This window comes from Phoxinus phoxinus (assembly GCF_949152265.1).
Source record: "Phoxinus phoxinus genome assembly, chromosome: 1".
In the NCBI taxonomy this organism is placed as follows: Eukaryota; Metazoa; Chordata; class Actinopteri; order Cypriniformes; family Leuciscidae; genus Phoxinus; species Phoxinus phoxinus.
This window is the reverse complement of record NC_136876.1, coordinates 907,046-913,159: the sequence shown is the minus strand read 5'-3', so window position 1 is coordinate 913,159 and position 6,114 is coordinate 907,046. Positions and strand designations below refer to the sequence as shown.

Here is a 6,114-nt window from a genome sequence, read left to right as displayed (position 1 = left end):
CCAGTGGTTTTGGGTTTTTTGGGGACGGGAATGATAGTAGAGCGTTTGAAGCAGCAGGGAATTTGGTTTGTGTGATGATTTGTCTGTCCTCTAGGGGGCGGCAGCATTCTTGTTCTATTAGGAACTGATTTCCTGTGACGTGTGTGAATGAGGTCTGTAAGAACATAGACATGTATAGAAAGGCTAGATGGCTCAAGGCGGAGTCAGCTGTGTCGTCACTTGGCGGCCATCTTAGGTCAGGAGACTGCGCTGCTGCTCCCTGCTGCTGTGGACGGAAGGTGAGTGACATACGCCAACTAAAATGCTCGCAACTTGCTGAATTCTTGACGGATTTACAAACGGTTTGGTTTATTACAACCCTTATTAACGTGGCTATGATTTGTGCTTATGCCGATGTTTAAATTGTAGCTTCACGTTTTGTGGCATCCCTGACGTTTATGACACACCAAGCCATTTGAAAATCGGTTGAAAATTGAGCAAAATATAGTTATTTCAGCACTACATGCACAATAGACTTTAATATTATAACTGGACGAGCGGTCCTGTCCTAAGATGGCCGCTGTGTGACGTCGTCGGGTCCCATTGGCTCTCAGCGCCGGTAAGCCATCTAGCCTTTCTATACATGTCTATGTGTAAGAAGCCTTGTGTGCGCTCTCTCAAGAAGATCTGGAGTAGAAACGGTGGATTATGAGGCATTCCCACCGGACTCCAGTATTGTGTGTGCACTTTAGTATTGACTTGGTCTAGCAAGAGAATCTGAAATGAAAGTCGCATTTATTGAGCGGTGTTTTTCCTTCAGCAATGTTGCCTTTGACTTGCTTACTGGGGAAATATGCAAATGCACTGTTCACGAATTTCAATTTCAATTCAGTTCAATGTCATGTACTTTATTGACATGTTTATGCTTACATACAATATTGTCAAATCATAAATTCATAAAAAAAAGAATGACAAGGAAATATACAATATGACAATGACAAATATCAACTAAGCAGAATTAAAATAAGGTGCCAATCAATCAATTAAATCAAATAATATTTAAAAATAATTAATGGTCTGTATAATTTACACAATTAAGAAAAATAGAAAAGTAATTTGAAGGATAAACACATTTGAAGAGTAGGAGTTCTGCAACTAAAGGAAAGTGAAACTAATCAAAGTGTTACATTTTTGCTTCCTCAACATATCAGTATCAAAGTAAATATCAGTTTACATTTCCTCAAGGCCGTGTCATACGGTTTACACTATACTGGAGTATATATCAGCTGGAACTATTCTTTTCTAATGAGAAACAATAATAATATTAAATGAAAACATTTATACGATAGTTGCAATCTTAGTCAAACACACTTTCAGTCCATCCAAACACAACTCAAACAGGTTTCAGTGTAATGCAATAGAAACACACACACACACACACACACACACACACACACACACACACACACACACACACACACACACACACACACACACACACACACACACACAGATAAAGTGTTGTGCTTATTCTGACTCTATCTCAGATCTGCATTTTTGTGGATCAGGATTTGTGTGTCTGTTCACTGTCAGCATTCTGTCAATCGTTCCTTCCTCGCGTCTGCGATCTGTGAAGATCAGACCAGATTCTCTCTCAATATCTTCAATATCCGCCTCAAATTTAGCCAATTCATCTTTGTTTTGTAATTTCTTCTTGGACACTTTTTTCACGGATTTTAGTTGCTTTTTATGTGAATCTTTTAATTCCTCATTGGGAATCTTATAGCATGTTGGCTCTAATACGTTCCCATCCTCCTCCTCCTCTATGATCACCTTAAAGAAGTGAGTTGGCAGCACTTTCCCTCCCACAAACTTATACTCCACACGCTCTGAATCATTATTATCGGATACGTAAAGTGGGCCGGTGTACACATGAACATTACGGACTTCTTTCTTCTTAGCTATCTGCACACATCGGTTCTCCAGCTTTCTCCAGATACCGCGGTTGCAGCTCTTGTGCTGTGGGGAGATGTTGCTGAGCACGAAAGTGTCGTCCTGGGCTCTCTGACTACTCCTGTGATTGTGAGCCGGAGCAAGATGACCTCGCTCAAAGGGTTTCGGATATGCTTTCCTGCCCTCAGGTGTCTGAAATAACTCATGAATTGAATCGTCCACTTTAAAAGAATTTTTTTTTTTTCTCTCTCATTTTCATCTACTATGCTCTTGTTCAGTATCTTATACACCCATGCAGCATTTCTGGTTCGCTTGTCATACAGCATAACGTAAGAAGTCTTTTTCTTTATTTCAGTAAATAAAGGTAAATCAACTTTGTCTTTTAATTTATAGGGCAAGCTTTCCATTGGAACTCGATCTGAGCTAAAGCTTGATTTGTGGCCAAACATCTCTGAGAATGGGACATGTATGTAGATGGTTTCATCGTCGGCTGGCGGTTCTCTTCTCTCGTTCTGGCTCTCTCCACGAGCTCGAACAGCACTCTCCTCACGTGGATCAGACTGTGCTTTACTCTCATCATCTCTCGCACGTCTGTTCATTATCTGCAGCATTACAGCAAGTGACCAGCATTTTCTTCTTCTTGAGGTTTCATTCATTCTCTGTGTTTTTCCCCAAGCTCGTTTGATATCATCGACTGGCCAGCAGCCATCATGCTCCGCTTTAACATCATATTTCTTTTCAATCTCTTTTTCATATTGTTTAAAGACAGGAAACTCTTTAAAATATGAGATCAAATCGTCAGCTATGGAATCTAAAGAGACATCCGGTGGGGCTCTTCCCTTTTTATGAAGAGTGCTCAAACCATTCCCAGAAGCTTTAGGGTGTTGGTCTTCACCCATCTTAAGGCAGATGTAGACTCAAAGCACAAGGTCTTCAAGGTCTTCAACCAAGGATCTTCTCTAAAGGCCGGAAAATAAAACAATAAAAAATCGTTAAAAAAATTCTTCTTAAAGCAGGATTTAATTTAATTCATAAGAAAAGTATTTACTCACATCAACAGACTGTGATCTGTCAGATAAACAGAAACTGCGCAGATGTTACTTCAGTTCTGTTCTACATGCACACAACACACACAAACACACATATAATATATATATAGGCTATATTATAAAGTACTCTTTATTTATTAAAGCAGAACATCACTTTTTATTAAGACTATTGTGTTAGTAAAAACAAAAGCCATTTGCTAATTGGCTACCACAATATTCCCAACTCCTAAAATATATTGAGGAAATAATTTTGGAAATTTCATAGACTAAAAATCCCAAGCACGCTGGTGAAAGAGCCTATATGAGAGATGAGACACTTCCTCAGTGAGCAGTGTGAAATGCAACAGTAGGGGGAGTGTGGGAGAGGTTTCAATCATACACAGATCATATCTGATCTTCTGTGCCTCTCGTCTTCATCATCAGACTGACAGCGGTGCAGTGGGACAGGTTTCAGTCGTAAACGCCATCGGGTTTGAGAAACTTGATGTAAATAATGAAATAATGATACTGAACACAAACCTTTTCATGTCATAATATCTATAATAACTAACATATAATAAACTGGACCTTATTACATCTGTGTAAATGTTTATTTGATTATTTTTAGAACAAAAAAAGTAAAAAAAAGTATTACATCTGATTTTGGAAACCAAAACGAGCATTCAATTTGAGTTGCGAGTTTTTAGCATATTTTATAATCTTAAACAATATCCCGTGTGAAACTGTTAAGTCATAGTCTTCATATAAAATGTGGATTAAAATGACAATATAATTTTGTCATAGTGTCAGCAGAACTGCATTGAGTTGTTACCTCGTCGGTCCTCTAGAAACACCAGTTGCAATGAAGCCAGTTGAGTTTTCATCAAAGCTGGCTTCTGTGTTCTCCCAGTTCTCCCAGCAGAGTGATTCTGCTCTCAGCGAACGATGATTTAATGATGTAAACGACACACACTAAGGCGTGTTTCAGCGGTGACGCTCTGAAGCTTCATTGCCAAGATCGAGCACTTCCCCAAAGCTGTTTCTACAGATAACGTCTAGACCCATCTAGTTGTTGTGGGTATGTGTTCCTTAGTTTCACTTTATTTTGATGGTCCCTTTTGAACATTTTGTTCCATACGGAAATGTATATATGTACACATATGAAATATACATATATTAAATATATCCACATAGAAAGTGAAAACATATACTGTATGTACATATATATCTGCCCATATATAAAACCTATTAGAAAATGGAACAATTTCATATATTGACATATAAAGCTAGCCCATATATTTTATGTATGTATAATACAGTCTTTTACATATATGTCACATATATAATTATCAATATACATGACATATATTTATTTGTATACATGTTCAATATACAAACTTCATAGCATATTGCATACATACATGTGACACATATATATATATATATATGTCCCTAATATGTCTTTTATATAGTCTTAATATATATTATATATGTCCCTAATATGTCTTTTATATAGTCTTAATATATATTATATATGTCCCTAATATGTCTTTTATATAGTCTTAATATATATTATATATTAAAAAATGAAATATATATATAAAATATATTTTTGATAAATGTATATGGAATATATAAAAACATTGTGTGCACATATATTTTGAATATGTTATGTTCTTATATTATGTATATTAATATGCAAAATATTATAATTTATGATGTAAACTAAACAAATGTAAAAAACATGCTTTCATTAATTTCTTACATATTAACATATAGGTTATGGACGTGTACTTGCACACTTGCAATGCAATGCACATGACATGGCTAAGCCTTAAATGTTAGACGCTGCAGTTAGCAAAAAAGAAGTAATACAGTAAAACAGTTAAAACATTAAAACTTTATTAAAACAGTTTTAATTTAAAAAGAAAAATTGTTAAGCTGCGCAAAATTAGAAAACTACTGAACACTGAACACACAATTATATTATATAGTGATGTCCGGTTCGTGAACGAATCATTCTTTTGAACCAGTTATTTTTAGTGAACCGGTCGAACCGGTCGAACCAGTCTTGCGTCAGGGCTGATCGGATCCACAACTGCTCACTTTCCGACATGCCTGACAGTCCCTCTGACTCTAAATGAACAATATCCCGGAGTATTTTACTCCAGTAACTCCAACAGTTCACTGACATGTTGTGCTGAGAGAAGTGATGAGCACGAGCAGCTGATACTGAGCATGAGCGTACTACTGAACGCACAGGTACAGCGGTTCTCGGATCACCAGGACAGAACCGAGAACTGTTTCTTTCGGACACGTTCGACATACTGAGAACCGATGAACCGATGAGCTGAGCATGCGTGATAACACGGTCTCTGAACCGAACTTTCCTTCAGCCAACTGATGCTGTGCTGATACATGAGCACGGGTGAACCGAGGACTTAAATGAGGGGCCGAATTCGGCTAAATGTACTTTTATTTAATAACAAATAAAATAAAATTGATGAAGACCAGTTTATTCACTTTATAGGTGTTACGGTCTTGCCCCTGTTTTTAACACTAGTTTCTTTTGAGTGAATTCTAGGTCCAATTCCTCCTCTGTGGGCGGAGTTGCCTTATTGAAGATCAGCTGCACCTGTGGCAACTTATTTAAGGATCTCCTGGATTTTGTTCAGGCTCTCTCATCTTTTGTTTTTTGTCTTTGTGTGAAGGGTGGGTTATTGAGTTTGTGTTCCCATTATGATTTCCACCACTCTACCAATCCCATTTCCAACCATTTATTGATTTGATGTTGTATGGATATTTGTTATCATTTCCTTATGTTTTGACCCTAGACATTATTTGTTTAACTTTAAATAAACTTATATTTTTCTTCACGTAAACCCATTTTGTGAATTGTCCTCTTTGTTATGGCTTGGAGCCGGGTCGTAACAATAGGTTATTGTTTAGACATGTAAAACATCCGCGTTTGCACATTGCCTGTACAGGGTTCATTTGCAAAGCCGCAGCGTAAATGTAATAAACGTATCCAAGATGATTATGACGATGATTACTATTATTTAACTGACGTTATGATTACAAATGCCTTTATCTGAATTTATTTTTATCCACTGGGATGATAGAATTGACGTCATTAGGTGAGGACGTAAAACAA

The 6,114-nt window shown here is 37.0% G+C and overlaps 1 long non-coding RNA gene across 1 annotated transcript; it reads right to left on the bottom strand.

Annotated features, from left to right (window-relative positions):
• Positions 1-862: 862 nt before the first annotated feature.
• On the bottom strand, positions 863-3,998 carry LOC307006028. The gene is made up of 3 exons (XR_013799386.1): positions 3,793-3,998; positions 2,985-3,045; positions 863-2,891 (listed from the first exon to the last, which is right to left on the bottom strand). It is a non-coding gene; the product is annotated as an uncharacterized lncRNA (long non-coding RNA).
• Between the last annotated feature and the right edge of the window lie 2,116 nt (positions 3,999-6,114).